Source organism: Prionailurus bengalensis, chromosome B2 (assembly GCF_016509475.1).
Source record: "Prionailurus bengalensis isolate Pbe53 chromosome B2, Fcat_Pben_1.1_paternal_pri, whole genome shotgun sequence".
In the NCBI taxonomy this organism is placed as follows: Eukaryota; Metazoa; Chordata; class Mammalia; order Carnivora; family Felidae; genus Prionailurus; species Prionailurus bengalensis.
The window spans coordinates 97,030,739-97,049,482 of record NC_057349.1 but is presented as its reverse complement, the minus strand read 5'-3'; the positions used below and the strand labels follow the sequence as shown (position 1 = coordinate 97,049,482).

The following is an 18,744-nucleotide window of genomic DNA, read 5'->3' as shown; positions in this document are numbered from 1 at the left end:
TTTTGAGAGAGAGACAGAGTGTGAGCAGGGGAGGAGCAGAGAGAGAGGGAGACACAGAGTCGGAAGCAGGCTCCAGGCTCTGAGCTGTCAGCACAGAGCCTGACGCAGGGCTTGAACTCACGAACTGTGAGTTCACGACCTGAGCTGAAGTTGGACGCTCACCCGACTGAGCCACCCAGGCGCCCCTGTTTTTATATTTTTGGATACACACAAAATACAGCAGGTGGAAAACAGTGTGCAGAGAAAAGTCCCTTTCCCTTTCCAGTCCCTAGATCCCAGCCCTCCCACACCTCCCACCTCCAAGAGACAACTGCTAGCACCTTTAAGCATTTCCAGAGATATTTCAAGCATGTAGAAGTGTATATGCATGCATACGTGTGTATATATTTATGTGTCTTCCTCACCCACCATGTAATAACATGCCATACATGCTACTGTGTAAATGTAAACATTTATCCTGAAGGTCATTTGCTCTCATTTTACATAGCCATGATTCTGCTGACCACAGCAATGGCAGAGAACATCCTATCGCTCCCCTCCCCCCCCAGTTTCTTCTCACAACCCATGGGTTTGTATGTAGGCATGGCCCCACGTGTGGCCATAGGTAGACAGACTCCGTCCTTTGGGATAGCGGAAAAGATAGGGAATTCCCAAAGGAGGCTTTCTTACAAAGCGCCCATTCTGTCTGGTCATTAATTGACCTGACTTACAGAGCAGGCAGATGCCATCCCTTTCCATGTACGTCTGTTGGGGTCTAACTAGGAAATCTCTTTAGCACTTAAGACACTGGGTATTTAATCCAGGGAAATGGTCACACGGTGATGAAGAGCCAAAACAGGAGACTGGAAAATCAGCCCCAGTCCTGGTGGTTGCAACCATCCCTAGGCTGGAGGGGGAGAGGGAGGAAGTGGTGTTGCAGAAGGCAGACCAGGTAACCTAGTCAGAGCTAAAGCCACTGGGGAGAAGTTCCTGGCAGAGACTTAGTGAAGCAAAGCCAGATTCCTTGGCTTCATCCATGCCAACCGCCAGCCTTCGAACTCAGACCGGCGTCTCGCGTTGGGCAAATCCAGCCAGCAGCCAGCTGAGGAAGACGGGCCAAGGGCCAACTCATGGAATCTCCAGAGCGCCGTCTTCTCTAGGGATGTCACCTGAAGTGGAGGAAGGCCTGTCTGTGTGGGGGACTTGATTAGAGAAAAGAGATGGGCACCTGCAACAAGGAGGTGGCATCTAGTCCCTCCCAGGCGTGGCACCTGCTCTCTGAGGCTCACCTGAGGAGCTGCTCCAGGCCCGCGGGCCCCAATTGTGGTGCTGGTGTTAAAAGCAGCTTCTCTCTTCTTCTTGTGCTGGCTGAGGGGACTGGCAGGTCCCAGAAAAGAGGTAGATTTAGGCTACAGCTGAGCAGCAGTCCTGCCGATGAATTATTCATTGCTCTGGTCTGCCTGTCTCTCATGTTTCAAATGTTCTAAAGTTTCTCCAAATCTTACAGATTGGAGTGGCTTTCTTCCCACTTCACTGTGCATATTCTCCACTCTTGCTTTAGGTACCTTTCCTCCCTCCCCTTATATATATGAACCTTGGCTCTCTATCACCCTGGATGCTTCACCCTTACTGGGTGCAGTAAAGGTTCCAGTGTGTGGGAGGGAGGGGCTTTTCTAAGTTCAGCCAAAGGTGGAGTAGATTTGACAGACTTTTCAAGTCTGCCCTCACAGCAGATGGCTGCTTGCAGGAGGCAGGAACCACCCCGCCCCTGCACCTGACCCAACAGCAGAGTTGGGAGCCCTACCTGTGGAGGAGACATCACTGTCCTGAAGTCTCCTTCTATGTGCTAGGCACCTCTAGGAGCCTCTTTTCAGGGGGTTGAGGGAACAAGTCTGCACATGACCACTACCCTCAAGACTTTTAACAGATTCATCACCTTTGAACATTCTGTTGAACCTGCTTTCTACCTGGTTGTTATGTGGGACAACTGGACCTAACTGGTCCTTTTTGTTCCTGGATCAGTTCCTATTTTTCCAGGACAAGTTGTCTTATTTACAGTTTCTTTGTACCTTGTCTGTTAAGACAGGTAGAGACAAGGGGATATTGGTACATAATTAATGGAATAAAATACCTAGAGATAAACTCTCCCATATTTAAAAAAATCAACAAAAATTAATTATATTTTATTCTATTCACTCTTCTATTGATTGCAGCCAAAGTTTGGTACACTTTATCTTAGGTTTCTAAGTATCAGAAAGAACGCCTAGCTTTTCACAAACGATTATTTCAATTTATTATATTACCATTGCTGTTGTAGTTGCTGTTATTGCTTCATACATTGTTACAACTTTCTTCTTTGTCCTCTAGCAACACCCCTAATATTCTTAAAATCATCCTTGTGCTGGTGGTAACAATAAGATGTCTCAAGCTATTCCTAACCTTTCTCTGTCCCCACGATATGGCACACGCTATCTTTAAGGAGTCTTGGTTTTATTTAAAGTGGAGAATAGTCGGGGCGCCTGGGTGGCGCAGTCGGTTAAGCGTCCGACTTCAGCCAGGTCACGATCTCACGGTCCGTGAGTTCGAGCCCCACGTCGGGCTCTGGGCTGATGGCTCAGAGCCTGGAGCCTGTTTCCGATTCTGTGTCTCCCTCTCTCTGCCCCTCCCCCGTTCATGCTCTGTCTCTCTCTGTCCCAAAAATAAATAAACGTTGAAAAAAAAATTAAAGTGGAGAATAGTATCAGGAAGCAAAATGTGAGTGCCGGGGGTGAGTACCCATGCATGTTGGCTCTGGCTTTTGTTGGCCCAATTTTTGCGTCAGAATTGGGAAAAATGTGTATTAAGTTCTCTTTCTCCGTTTAACAGATTGTTTTACTGTCCCTCTTCTTATGGTATGAAGGTTTCATTGACCATCAACGTGTTCTATTATGTTGATATATTTCTATTCAAAATTTACAGAGATGAAAGCACACCTCTGACCCCAGCTGTGGGCTGTTAGCTTAGGTGAGATGGTAGACTCCACGGGGAATGGTACTGCCTCCAGTGCCAGGTGCACTCTGTGGGTGCAGGATTGCACCGGCTGCTGTGAAGAGCAGAGTGACATATGAAACATGGCCCCTGGCCTCGAGGAATGCACAGAAATCATTTATGTGCATGAAACAATGAGAAAATGACATGAGCCATCATTCCATTGGTGCCTACTGCAACCAGAGGTGCAGGCAATGGGGGGGCGAAGGCGTTGAGAGAAGGGAGGGTCAGTGAGTGGAGAGGGAAAGTCTGAAGCAGGAGAGTATGGGCCACCTTGGAGAATGGTTGCATTTTAGAGAGATGCCAAGGCACATCCTTATCACTGGAAACCACCTCACATACAGGACCTAAGCAGCCTGGGAAGCCATGGATCTGAGGGTGTGTACGAGGCTGCGGGTCCAAGAATGACACTAGAGGTACCAGCTTATTGGTGAATTCAATATGGTGCCTCAGAATGAAAGAAAACAAGATTGTAGTTGTACTTTTGAAATGACAGAGAGAGCATCACACCAAGGATAGGAACGCATGCCATATGGTTAACAGAAAGAAATAATTTAGAGTCCGCTAGGAGTTTAGACATCTTTCTTTTCTTTTTTTCATTTTTCTGTTTCTTTCTTTTTTTAATTTTAATTTTAATTGTTTTTAATTTACATCCAAATTAGTTAGCATATAGTGCAACAATGATTTCAGGAGTAGATTCCTTAGTGCCCCTTACTCATTTAGCCCATCCCCCCTCCCACAACCCCTCCAGTAACCCTCAGTTTGTTCTCCATATTTACGAGTCTCTTCTGTTTTGTCCCCTTCCCTGGTTTTATATTATTTTTGTTTCCCTTCCCTTATGTTCATCTGTTTTGTCTCTTAAAGTCCTCATATGAGTGAAGTTATATGATTTTTGTCTTTCTCTGACTAATTTCACTTAGCATAAGACCCTCCAGTTCCACCCACATAGTTGCAAATGGCAAGATTTCATTCTTTTTGATTGCCACGTAATACTTCGTTTTATATATATATATATATATATATATATATATATATACCACATCTTCTGTATCCATTCATCCATCGGTGGACATTTGGGCTCTTTCCATACTTTGGCTATTGTTGATAGTGCTGCTATAAACATGGGGGTGCATGTGTCCCTTCGAAACAGCACACCTGTATCCCTTGGATAAATGCCTAGTAGTGCAATTGCTGGGTCATAAGGTATTTCTATTTTTAGTTTTTTGAGGAACCTTCATACTGTTTTCCGGACTGGCTGCACCAGCTTGCATTCCCACCAACAATGCAAAAGAGATCCTCTTTCTCCACATCCTCGCCAACACCTGTTGTTGCCTGAGTTGTTAATGTTAGCCATTCTGACTGGTGTAAGGTGGTATCTCATTGTGGTTTTGCTTTGTATTTCCCTGATGATGAGTGATGCTGAGCATTTTTTCATGTATTGGTTGGCCATCTGGATGTCTTCTTTGGAGAAGTGTCTATTCATGTCTTTTGCCCGTTTCTTCACTGGATTATCTGTTTTTTGGGTGTTGAGTTTGATAAGTTGTTTATAGATTTTGGATACTAACCCTTTATCTGATATGTCATTTGCAAATATCTTCTCCCATTCTGTCAGTTGCCTTTTAGTTTTGCTGATTGTTTCCTTCACTGTGCAGAAGTTTTTATTTTGATGATGTCCCAGTAGTTCATTTTTGCTTTTGTTTCCCTTGCCTCTGGAGACATGTTGAGTACGAAGTTGCTGCGGCCAAGATTGAAGAGGTTTTGCCTGCTTTCTCCTCGAGGATTTTGATGGCTTCCTGTCTTACATTGAGGTCTTTCATCCATTTTGAGTTTTTTTTTTTTTTAATTTTTTTTTTCAACGTTTATTTATTTTTGGGACAGAGAGAGACAGAGCATGAACGGGGGAGGGGCAGAGAGAGAGGGAGACACAGAATCGGAAACAGGCTCCAGGCTCTGAGCCATCAGCCCAGAGCCTGACGCGGGGCTCGAACTCACGGACCGCGAGATCGTGACCTGGCTGAAGTCGGACGCTCAACCGACTGCGCCACCCAGGCGCCCCATTTTGAGTTTATTTTTGTATATGGTGTAAGAAAGCAGTCCAGGTTCATTCTTCTGCATGTTGCTGTCCAGTTTTCCCAGAACCACTTGCTGAAGAGACTGTCTTTATTCCATTGGATATTCTTTCCTGCTCTGTCAAAGATTAGTTGACCATACGTTTGTGGGTCCATTTCTGGGTTCTCTATTCTGTTCCATTGATCTGAGTGTCTGTTGTTTGTGCCAGTACCATACTGTCTTGATGATTACAACTTTGTAGTATAGCTTGAAGTCTGGGATTGTGATGCCTCCTGCTTTGGTTTTCTTTTTCAAGATCGCTTTGGCTATTCGGTGTCTTTTCTGGTTCCATACAAATTTTAGGATTATTTGTTCTAGCTCTGTGAAGAATGCTGGTGTTATTTTGATAGGGATTGCATTGAATATGTAGATTGCTTTGGGTAGTATTGACATTTTAAGAATATTTGTTCTTCCTATCCAGGAGCATGGAATCTTTTTCCATTTTTTTGTGTCTTCTTCAATTTCTTTCATAAGCTTTCTATAGTTTTCAGCATATAGATTTTTCACCTCTTCGGTTAGATTTATTCCTAGGTGTTCTATGGTTTTTGGTGCAACTGTAAATGGGATTGATTCCTTGATTTCTCTTTCTGTTGCTTCAGTGTTGGTGTATAGGAATGCAACTGATTTCTGTGCATTGATTTTATATCCTGAAACTTTGCTGAATTCATGAATTAGTTCTAGCAGTTTTTTGGTGGAATTGTTTGGGTTTTCCATATAGAGTATCATGTCATCTGCGAAGAGTGAAAGTTTTACCTCCTCCTGGCCGATTTGGATGCCTTTTATTTCTTTGTGTTGTCTGACTGCAGAGGCTAAGACTTCCAATACTATGTTGAATAACAGTAGTGAGAGTGGACATCCCTGTCTTGTTCCTGACCTTAGGGGGGAAGCTCTCAGTTTTTCCCCATTGAGGATGATATTAACGTTGGGTTGTTCATATATAGCTTTTATGATCTCAAGGTATGCTCCTTCTATCCCTACTTTCTTGAGGGTTTTTATCAAGAAAGGATGCTGTATTTTGTCAAATGTTTTCTCTGCATTTATTGAAAGGATCATATGGTTCTTGTCCTTTCTTTTATTGATGTGGTGAATCACGTTGTTTTGCAGGTATTGATCCAGCCCCGCATCCTAGGTATAAATCCCAGTTGGTCATGGTGAATAATTTTTTTAATGTATTGTTGGAGCCAGTTGGCTAATATCTTGTTGAGGATTTTTGCATCCATGTTCATCAGGGAAATTGGTCTATAGTTCTCTTTTTTAGTGGGGTCTAGTCAGGTTTTGGAATCAAGGTAATGCTGGCTTCATAGAAAGAGTTGGGAAGTTTTCCTTCCATTTGTATTTTTTGGAACACCTTCAAGAGAATAGGTGTTAACTCTTCCTCAAATGTTTGGCAGAATTCCCCTGGAAAGCCATCTGGACCTGGACTCTTGTTTTTTGGCAGATTTTTGCTTACTAATTCGATTTCCTTACTGGTTATGGGTCTGTTCAAATTTTCTATTTCTTCCTGTTTCAGTTTTGGTAGGGTATATGTTTCTAGGAATTTGTCCATTTCTTCCAGATTGCCCATTTTATTGGCATATAATTGCTTACAATATTCTCTTATTATTGTTTTTATTTCTGCTGTGTTGGTTGTGATCTCTCCTCTTTCATTCTTGATTTTATTTATTTGGGCCCTTTCCTTTTTCTTTTTGATCAAACTGGCTAGGGGTTTATCAATTTTGTTAATTCTTTCAAAGGATCAGCTTCTGGTTTCATTGATCTGTTCTATGGTTTTTTTGGTTTCGATAGCATTAATTTCTGCTCTAATCTTTATTATTCCCTGTATTCTGCTGTTTTTGGGTTTTATTTGCTGTTCTTTTTCCAGCTCCTTAAGGAGTAATGTTAGGCTGTGTATCTGAGATTTTTCTTCCTTCTTTAGGAAGGCCTGGATTGCTATATACTTTCCTCTTATGACTGCCTTTGCTGCATCCCAGAGGTTTTGGGTTGTGGTGTTATCATTATCATTGACTTCCATATACTTTTAATTTACTCTTTAACTGCTTGGTTAGCCCATTCATTCTTTAGTAAGATGTTCTTCAGTCTCCAAGTATTTGTTACCTTTCCAAATTTTTTCTTGTGGTTGATTTCGAGTTTCATAGCATTGTGGTCTGAAAACATGCACGGTATGGTCTCGATCTTTTTGTACTTACTTAGGGCTGATTTGTGTCCCAGTATATGGTCTATTCTGGAGAATGTTCCATGTGCACTGGAGAAAAATGTATATTCTGCTGCTTTAGGATGAAATGTTCTGAATATATCTGTTAAGTCCATCTGGTCCAGTGTGTCATTCAAAGCCATTGTTTCCTTATTGATTTTTTGATTAGATGATCTGTCCATTGCTTTGAGTGGGGTGTTGAAGTCCCCTACTATTATGGTATTACTATCAATGAGTTTCTTTATGTTTGTGATCAATTGATTTATCTATTTGGGTGCTCTCACATTTGGCACATAAATGTTTACAATTGTTAGGTCGGTCTTCTTGGTGGATAGATCCCTTGATTATGATATAACGCCCTTCTCCATCTCTTGATACAGTCTTTATTTTAAAGTCTAGATTGTCTGATATAAGTATGGCTACTCCAGCTTTCTTTTTTTGTCCATTAGCATGATAGATGGTTCTCCATCCCTTTATTTTCAATCTGAAGGTATCTTTAGGTCTAAAGTGGGTCTCTTGTAAACAACATATAGATGGATCTTGTTTTCTTATCCATTCTGTTATCCTATGTCTTTTGATTGGAACATTGAGTCCATTGACATTTACAGTGAATACTGAAAGATACAAATTTATTGCCATTATGATGCTTGTAGAGTTGGAGTTTCTGGTGGTGTTCTCTGGTCCTTTCTAATCTTTGTTGCTTTTGGTATTTATTTATTTATATATATATTTTTTCATATTTTCTCCCCTCAGAGAGTCCCCCTTAAAATTTCTTGCAGGGCTGGTTAGTTGTCATAAACTCCTTTAATTTTTCTTTGTCTGGGAAACTTTATCTCTCCTTCTAATTTGAATGACAGCCTTGCTGGATAAAGAATTCTTGGCTGCATATTTTTCTGATTCAGCACACTGAATATATCCTGCCACTCCTTTCTGGCCTGCCAGATTTCTGTGGATAGGTCTGCTGCAAATCTGATCTGTCTTCCCTTGTAGGTTAGAGACTTTTTTTTCCCTTGCGTTTTCATGATTCTCTCCTTGCCTGATTATTTTATGAATTTGACTACGATATGCCTTGTTGATGGTCAGTTTTTGTTGAATCTAATGGGGGTCCTCTGTGCTTCCTGGATTTTGGTGTCTGTGTCTTTCCCCAGGTTAGGAAAGTTTTCTGCTATGATTTGCTCACATTACCACTCTACCCCTATTTGTCTCTCTTCTTCTTCTGGGATCCCTATGATTCTGATGTTTCTTTTTAATGAGTCACTGATTTCTCTAATTCTTAAATCGTGCTCTTTTGCCTTAACCTCCCTCTTTTTTTCTGCTCCATTATTCTCTATAAGTTTGTCCTGTATATCGCTGATTCTCTGTTCTGCCTCATCCATCCTTGCTGCCACTGCATCCATCCATGATTGCATCTCAGTTATAGCATTTTTAATTTCATTCTGGCTGTTTTTTACTTCTTTTGACTCCGCAGAAGGGATTCTAATCTATTTTCGACTCCAGCTAGTATTCTTATTATTGTAATTCTAAATTGTGGTTCAGACATCTTGCTTGTATCTGTGTTGGTTAAATCCCTGGCTGTCGTTTCTTCGTGCTCTTTTTTAAGGGTGAATTCCTTCGTTTTGGCATTTTGAAGGGAGAAAAGGAATTAATGAGGTAGAAAATTAAAATTAAAAAAAATTAAAACTAAAAAATTAAAAACACACACACTCACAAAAATCGAATAAATGATGCTAGATCCTAGGTGTGTTTTGGTCTGGGTGTTGAAAATCGTTTGACAGATTAGAGAAAAAAAGGGGGGAGCAAGAAAAAAAAGGAAATCGTTTGAGAATTTGAAAAAATGAATACACTGAAGTAGACTAAAATGAGATGATGGGGGTAAAATAGAATTTGAAAAACTATACATAAAAGTAAAGAATATAGTAGGAAAAAATTAAAGAAAAATATTTTAATAAAAATTAAAAATAAATATGAATTTTTTCTTTTTCTGTATTCAAGAAAAAGAAACAAAAATGAGAAAAAAGAGAAAAAAGAGAAAAAAAGGAAATTGTTTGAAAATTTGAAAAGGTGAATACACTGAAGTAGCCTAAAATAAAATGACGGAAGTAAAATAGAATTTGAAAAAATTTACACAAAAGTAAAAAATGTAGTAATAAAAATTAAAGGAAAATATTTTTAATAAAAATTGAAAATAAAAATGAATGTTTTCTCTTTCTGTATTCAAGAAAAAGGAAAAAAGTGTAAAAGAGGGAAAAAAAAGAAAAGAATAGATGGACATGCTAACAGATTGAAGTAGGGCTGAAATTACTTCATTTTCCCCTAGGAGTCAGTCTATGTAGCACTTTCTAGTCCATAAACTAAGCTGGCAGTAAGACTTGGGTTCTTGAAGAGTGAAGTTGGCCCATGTGGGCGGGGCTCAGTGTAATGGCTCTTCTGTCCACTAGATGGCGCTGTCAGCCTGCTGGGGTGGATTGTTGAGGTGCTCGTAGGTGCGTATGCGCATGCGCAGGAGCAGTAAAAATGGCGTCACCCAGCTGCCCAGTCTGTTCTCCCGGATCAGCAATCACGCACCTGTCTTCTGTCTTCAGCTTTTGTCCACTCCCTGCTTTTTCACTCTCTGTGACCAGGCCCCAGGCAGTACCTCTCACCCGAGTTTTGTCTCAGCTGCAGCTGTTTTCCCTGACCCTTTACTTCCAAAGGACTGCGACTTTGACCTGTTCTGCCCCTCTGCAGGAGGGTCTCACTGGGCAATGGCCGAATGAGCAATGGCTGAATGCCGGCTGCACACAGGAATGCTTGCTGGACCCTGCTGCTGCTGATGCCCAGAGACTGCGGTCAAGTGCCAGCCTGGCCCAGAAAAAGTTCATGAGATAGTGTAGCAGCAGTATTTCAGGGGTTATGGAAAATCACAACACACATCTGGCACCAGACTTCACCCTTAATGACCTTGTTCCTGCACCAGCATATGTGGCCATTTTCTGGGGTCTGCTGGGATCAGGTGGCTTCAAAAGTCTCTACCAAATGTCTTTCCAGCAGTGGAACTGCTTTCCCCTGTGTGGCCCAAGAACCTCCTGTCCCCCACTCTGTTCCTGGGGATTCACTCTTCCCACCAGAGAACCGCCAGGTATTGAGCTGCGGAGTTGCAGCCTTTGCGCTCCCCTTGTTTACAGTCTTAATGGAATTTAAACCCTCTCCTTTCTCCCTTTTTAGTTTAGTCCCTGCGGCTGTTTCCAATTTTCCACTTTCTCTCCAGCTGCTTTTGGGGATGGGTGCTTTTCCTGTATTCTGACCCCCCCCACCCCAGTCTCTGTCGTCTCTCTGCTAGCAAAAGCACCTCCCTTCCTGTGCCTTCTTGCTCCCCAAGTTCACCACTCTGTGCCGCGTACCTGCTGAATTCTGTGGCTCAGGTTGTGCAGATTGTTCTGTTAATCCACCAGTTTTCTAGGTGTGTAGGATGGTTTAGTGTTGGTCTGGCTGGATTTCATGGACGCGAGACACACAAAAAACTCCCATGCTGTTCCGCCATCTTGGCTCCTCCCTAGACATCTTTCTAACTGCCTCTTCTCAAAGCTTTTAGAAGCAACAGAAAGCCGTTGATCCGGCTCCCAGTCTGGCTGGCCCACCCTTGTCCATGTGCTACCCAGCAACCCTGCACACACCTGCTCTATTGCATTTAGCTTATGCTGCCTGGGAAAACCCTAGCTCTGATGTTATCTTTTTGTGTTTCTCCTGCCACCATTCCTTCCAACTCTGTTAAAAGAACTGATTTATTTCTTCCTGCTGTTCCTATAGCGTTTTACATGAAACCTCTGTAATACCGTCCATCTCACATATTATTTATTTATTTATTTATTTATATTTATATATATCTTTATTTACCTGCTGTCCATAGTATCTTAGGAGATGTGTTTTATTTATTGTCATCCATAATCCAAGTGCCTAACACAGTATTTTACACTCACTACATATTTAACAGGTATTTGTTGGAGGAATTAATAAATAAATGAGTGAATGAATGAGTGAATACATGATACATGCCTCAGAATTGAGTTAGGTGACTCAGTGGCCCCATGTTATTGGTATCTGATTTCGACTTGGTAACTCTTGGTTCTTTACCTTGATGAAGCACCATTAGCCAGGACTTTGGTTTGTATGTATTAGATTTGCAAGGCTAACAGGTCAAATGTCACCCCCAAATTCACAGACCAGATCTTAGTTCCTCTTGGTTCAGTTGTAATAATTCCAGCTAAGCCTTGTTTTGATAAGAAGAGGGAGATCTAGGAAAGCAGCAGTAAATCACTTCATTTAATATGTCAAGCCAGGAGTTGACAACCGCTTATAGGGTATAACTAGAAGATTTATAGACCTGATGATTAGGCTGCTCTAGGGACAGAATCTTTTATGTTTATTAAAACTCTTTGCTCCAAGATGGCTTCCAAATCCGACCTGAACCAAGGCAGCCTGTATTTGCTGAAGTCTGCGATTGAAAGCAGAGAAATTCAGAGGTACCATATAACACCTGCAAGATTTTGAGAGTTCTCAAGTGATGTACATATTTGGTTGTATCAGACTATGTGTCGGTGGAGAGGTTGTCTTCGGCAGCATTTGAGGTCTTTTAAGGTCTTTGGAGATGAGGGAAGTTGTTGGGGGAGGGCAGGAACCCAACTGCCACCTGGTGCCTCAGTGGCAGGGCTTGCAGGGTATCAAGGAGGGACCAGGGAGTGCACTGCTGCTCTTGAGAGCTGGTTCTCTCTTCCTGTCTGCCGTCTGTTTAGACACTCTTATTAGCTCCGAAATAACCTTCTCCATTATTTTTGGTGATGAGGTCCTTTTTTTTTTTTAATTTTGTCCCAGTTTGTTTAGGATGTTAGAGCAGTGGTCAGTGAGGTTCTGTAGCTCAAGTGCCAAAACCATTAGAAAACAAGAAAACAAAAGGCCATTTGAAGATGCACAAATTTCCAAAAAAAAAACCCCGAAAACGACAACAAAAAACCCAACTTTCCAGACAAGGAGAATTATTCACTTATTGTTTATTTTTCTATTTACGGTGTTTTTCTGCCTAGAGTTTAAAATATTCCAACAATGCAGAATGGTACAAAGACAGCAAAAACATCTTTCAATATCTGCCCAGAGACAACTATCAGTCTTTTGATGATAATCTTTCCGAGACCTCTTTCCATGCTTAACACATGCAGACTTATCTCTATTATATATATAAAAAGATATGAATAGAATCATAGCACATATGCTATTTTGTAGTCTTCAATGCAATTTTATATGTATACACACATTTACATTTATAATTTATGAATGTGAAATATTCTATTCACAAAATATCCACTTTATAAATGTGAAATAGTTTACTTAACTGGTTTTGAGAGACATTTTGATTGCTTTCAGTTTTTCACTATTATAAACAATGTGCAAAGAATATCCTTGGCCATATATCTTTGTGTTCTTCTCAGATGCTCTTCTTAGGACAAATCCTTAGGAATAATATGGCTGGATTAGGAAGCGTGCATCTGAAAATTAAGAGATTTTCAAATTGTCCTACAGAAAGGTTAGCCAATTTCCACCCCTACCAACAGTAAATGGGAATCCTCATTCCTCTACTCCTCACCAGCATGAACTATTGATTGATTTATTCATATTTATCAATCTGATCAGCAATATGTGATATCTCAATGTACCTTTGGGGGAGGTTGCCAGTAAAGTTTAGAAGCTTTTCTTTTGAAAATTGACCATTTCTTTTCTTCATTTCCTCCTTCCTTCCTTCTTCTCTCTGAATCATCTGAGTCCTTTGCCCATTTTTCTATCGCAGTATGTATTTTTATTTTTATAATTTGAAGGAGTTTTTTGTATTAAGCTTTTGTTGGTCCCATATGTAGCAAATAGTTTTTTCAGATTTTCATTTTTCCTTCTTCATAATTTGCTTTTGCTGTATAAAGCATTTGAGTTTTATGTAGTCATGTCTATTAGTCTTTACATTTCCAAACTGCTTCCTGAATTTTTCACATAGTTAGAAAGTCTGCCTCCATTCCAAGAGTATTAAAATGTTGACCTTCATTGTCTTCAGTAATTCTTGTTTCTTTTTTTGAGGTCTATTTTAGTCTTAGTTTTCTCTAGAATTAATTTCGCTCACATAATAGTTAAATTTTTCTTTATTTCTTTAAATTTTTTTAAATGTTCATTTATTTTTGAGAGAGAGAGACAGACAGACAGACAGAGCATGAGCAGGGGAGGGGCAGAGAGAGAGAGAGACAGAGAGACAGAATTCGAAGCAGGCTCCAGGTTCCGAGCTGTCAGCACAAAGCCCGACATGGGACCCGAACTCATGAACCGTGAGATCATGACCTGAGCCAAAGTCGGACGCTTAACCGACTGAGCCACTCAGGTGCCCCAAATTTTCTTTATTTCTAAGTGTCTGTTTTCCACAGCTCATTTGGTGAGATTTCCTGCACTGATATGACAAATGATCTTAAGTTTCAAACAAATGGAAACTTAACGTATGTTTAATTTCTGGCCTAGCTTTTCCATCAGTCTGATTGCTTAGCCCTGTACCTTACTGCTGCCATTGTTACAGTTTTATAATATACTTTAGACACCAGGAGGGCAAGTCTCCAGTGGCCTTTGTTTTGTCCTTCTTTTCTTAAAGTCTGTTTGGATTTTTAATGTGATTGCACTTATAGAATGATTTAGGTGAAAATTGTACTTCAGAAATACCCATCTGTCCAATAACAGAATAATCATTTTTAAATCTTAAGGCATAAGTGGGATTTAAAAAAAATATATTACTTTCTTCATGTAAGTCCTACTTATTGAATTTCATGAAGAACTATGAAGGGTCTGAGATTTTTATCCTCTGCAAGCGAACAGGTCAGCCTACCACAATGTCATGGATATGGTAGAAGAAAAATGGCTCCCAGTCCAGAGGCACAGCAGGTGGTTTGTCTTCATGTTCTCACCTGTTTCCCTTGTCCAAGTTCCATGGTGATGATGTACATGCTGTGGGTTTGTGTCACAGCTGAGGAACTCTAAGCTCAGGAAATCAAATGAGAGGTCAGAATAACCTTCTGTGACCTAACTGATGAAAAAATACTCAGGAGTAAACTGAGGAAGAAGAAAGAGCATTCCAGGCAAAGGGAACTACATATGCAAAGGCCCTGTGGTGGGAGGAATTTTAGCAACTATAAACACCCGGGGGAAAAAAAGTCACTATGGTAATTCCATTGTTTTTCTGGCTCAGGGTGCCATAGAAAGCTAAGAGTGTATTATTTTCATTAGGATTTGTTGCTGTTCTTTATTCTTAAAGAACTTTTCTTCAGACACAGAGAGCCTCCTCATTATGGAAGACAGCCTCTTAATATATGTTTGAGTATTTTCCTTTTCTGTTAGTTTTTTGCTAATGTTTATGTATTTATTTTGAGAGAGGCAGAGAATGTGAGCAGTGGAGGTGCAGAGAAAGAGAGAATCCCAAGCAGGCTCTGTGCTGTCAGGGCAGAGCCCATCGTGGGGCTCAATCTCACCAGCTGTGAGATCACGATCTGAGCTGAAATCAGGAATTGGAGGTTCAACCAACTGAGGCACCCAGGCGCTCCCTTTTCTATTAGTTTCGATATTTTCATTAAACATCTGATAAATTGTCATTGTCTATCTTCCATAGTTATGTTCTCCCTAAAGAAAAAAAAATCCCATCTTCCTTGTTTCCCCTGCATTCCAAGATTGGGACCCTTCCTTGTTTTCAGTATTAAGTATTCAGTATTTGTTATTTTTCTTTTTTTTTTTTTTTTTTTTTTTTTGGTTCATGTCTTAGTTTTGGAAAAGGACATTTTTGGAGACCCTGAACTATTGTCACCATCATTTCCAAAGTGTCTGAGTCTGTTATTAAAATACCACTTTGTGTTTTCCCCTAACTCTTTAAAATTATTCCAAGGAGACTTTCAGAGAACCCCACATAATTAAAATAACCTCTTCAGTTTTTAAAAATCTTGTTACTTAAAATTGCATTTACTCGCATATTAAAATATTGATTTGTGGGGGCGCCTGGGTGGCGCAGTCGGTTAAGCGTCCGACTTCAGCCAGGTCACGATCTCGCGGTCCGTGAGTTCGAGCCCCGCGTCGGGCTCTGGGCTGATGGCTCGGAGCCTGGAGCCTGATTCCGATTCTGTGTCTCCCTCTCTCTCTGCCCCTCCCCCGTTCATGCTCTGTCTCTCTCTGTCCCAAAAATAAATAAACGTTGAAAAAAAAAATTTTTTTTTAAATATTGATTTGTGAGAAGGAATTGAAAAATAGTATCTTCTTGATCAGTGGATGAACCATCTCCAAGTATTTCCCCAATTACTGTAGTGCCTCGTGTGCCACCAATAATAGTTCACTGTTGGGGCACTTGGGTGGCTCAGTCGGTTAACTGACTTCAGCTCAGGCTCAGGTTGTGATCTTGCAGCTCGTGAGTTCGAGCCCAATGTCTGGCTCTGTGCTGAAAGCTCAGAGCCTGGAGCCTGGTTCGGATTCTGTGTCTCCCTCTCTCTCTGCCTCTGCCCCATTCACGCTCTGTCTTTCTCTCGAAAAATAAAATAAAATAAAAACATTGAAAAAACAAAATAAATAATAGTTCACTGTTGCTCCACTAGCATGAAATTCATTAATCAGATTTAGTTTTCAGGAAAGCTCCTTCATACCCTAAGATAGATGCACTTCAAGTAAGGAAGTGGAAAGTCGCACAAGTCCTGTTTTTTCCTCACAGTAGAGAAAGAGAATTAGAACAGAAAAGCTCAGTTTAAAAGATGGCTTTTTTTGAGGTGCCTGGGTGGCTCAGTCGGTTAAGTGTCTGACTTTGGCTCAGGTCATGATCTCACAGTCCATGAGTTCAAGCCCTGCATTGGGCTCTGTGCTGACAGCTCAGAACCTGGAGCCTGCTTTGGATTCTGTGTCTCCCTCCCTCTCTCTCTGCCCCTCCCCCACTCACACTCTGTCTCTCTCTCTCTCTCTCAAAAATAAATAAACATTAAAAAATTTGTTTAAAAAGATGGCTTTTTTTGTAGGAAATATTTTTTTCTAACATACTGAGAAATTTGGGGATAGTTCAGCATAATTTTGAGTGATACAAATTCTTAGGATAATATGCTAATTAGTCACCCGTCCTTCACTCTTCAAAACCTATTCAACAAGAAGACTTTTGTGAGGGAGTATCTAAGTTAGCAGAGGATCACAATTCACCAGGGAAGGAACACAGCCAACTGAGCCTTCAAAAACAGGAGGAAAGAGATTCAATGCCTTCTCTGAACCTGGGTTTTCTCTTATTGACTTTTGATCTTAATGTTAGATACATCGCTGACCTTGTCCCTAGAGGCAAAGTAGAAAGGTAGAAAAACCTGTCCTAGACTAGAAAAAGAAATCCCATTTCCAAAATCTGTAAACTAAAAATGGAGAAGCAGACACTTGATCATGATAGCTCAAAATGGGACTCAGATCAAGTTCCACACAGCAAAGATCTTACTGAATAAATTTTGGTGGGTTTTCAATGTTTTGGGAAGCCTCTTTTTTGAAAACGAGTGTTTGGGGTATTTGTTGGCACTGGGGGATGTTGACAGTAAGTCTAGAAATGGAATGATTCCCTTTGTTCACATATTGATGGGTTTATCTTCATTGATTATGATTCATTGACTGTAAGATGCCCTTGATAATATCACACCTCATTATTTCATGTACCAAGAAAGAAAAATTGCTCCTTACAGAATTTGATGTGCTTGCAATGCTTTAGGGTGCATTGTGATTTCAGAGATGTTATTTTGTAAAAAAGTATGCATTTTAGAATCAATGAGACATGGTGTTTTTCTTACACAAAAACAAGGAAAATCGACATCCTCAACAGCTTGTCTATCTACCTGAAATACCTAACAATAAACAAATTTATGCTTTAAAATTCATAAAATATCATATTAGGTATGATATTTCCAAGAGCAATCAATATTATTGAGTGGATACTGTTAATATTCAGAGAATTAACAAACTGAACTGACATTTGTAAAAGATGCCCCAAATTTCCCGTCATGTTTTAGGATATCAAATATCCACTATTTGATATTTTCCTTCCCGAGCAAAGCAATCTGGTTCCTACAGTGGCTGCCCAGACCTGGGGGGTAGGGACCGCTTCCATCATCTTTCCCAAATTTCCTGTGGCCTCTTGAGCAAAAGCTTCTCATTTCCAACTGTTGGCTACCATTAAGCCTCAGAAATGAGTTTTGTCACCTAACATCATCCCTGAGTTAGAGTGTAGAGTTCTTTCTGTCCGACTTGTTACATTTCTTAACATTCAAGGAAATCTGACCCTTGAGCTTATGATACCGCTGAGCTCCCTGGGTTGGAGTTGATCAACTACCTCTTGCTGCAAGATTTAGTCAACTCTACCTGAGACAGCTTATCATTAGTATATATTTTTTTAAGTTTTATTTATTTTGAGAGGTAGAAGAGGGACAGAGAGAAGGAGAGAGAGAATCCGAAGCAGGCTGTGAGTCGTCAGCCTGATGTGGGGGCTCGAGCTCATGAACTGTGAGGTCATAGCCTGAGCTGAAGTCAGACGCTGGACTGACTAAGCTACCCAGGGACCCGTATCATTAGTATTTTTAATGCTATGAATTTTATAGCATGTGGGGTATCTGTTTGGGGGAAAGGATGTGTCCATAGCGAACAATTACCAACAGTTCTACCGTCTCTGCCACTTACGTCATTTCCTTTCACTTTTTTACCACATACATTTTTGCATAGTGGAGATCATTTTTTTTTTTAATTTTTTTTTCAACGTTTTTTATTTATTTTTGGGACAGAGAGAGACAGAGCATGAACGGGGGAGGGGCAGAGAGAGAGGGAGACACAGAATTGGAAACAGGCTCCAGGCTCTGAGCCATCAGCCCAGAGCCTGACGCGGGGCTCGAACTCCCGGACCGCGAGATCGTGACCTGGCTGAAGTCGGACGCTTAACCGACTGCGCCACCCAGGCGCCCTAGTGGAGATCATTTTTAAGCACAATTTATGAGATGCTTTTTCATTCAATCTCATGTTGTTGAAATAGTATGGTTAAAGACTTTTAACCAGGTGATTGTTTTGTTCTGTAGATAATGTTAACTATTCCCCTATTGCTTGTTATTTGGGCTCCATCCATTCTGTTTTCGCAATTCTAAAACATGCTAAAATGAACATCTCTGTAGGTAAATCTCTATCCGCATTTTGACCGAGGGACATAACTTTAATACAATTGATTTGTACCGTTACATCCCTTCCATGGGAAAAATAAAGGTCATAACAATTTATAACCCAACCAAAGGGGCAGCAGCGAATGTGAGGGAATAGTTGTATTTATCTAATACTATTGTCGTATCACTTCAAGGTTGAACGAAGTGGGGAAACGGAGACACACATTGATAAAGTCGTCTCGTTGTTGGCGGCAG

General features: G+C 40.7%; 1 protein-coding gene across 1 annotated transcript in view; it reads left to right on the top strand.

Annotated features, from left to right (window-relative positions):
• SCML4 (Scm polycomb group protein like 4) overlaps nucleotides 1–18,744 on the top strand; it is a 117,159-nt gene that overhangs the window by 39,592 nt on the left and 58,823 nt on the right. The window lies entirely within an intron of this gene.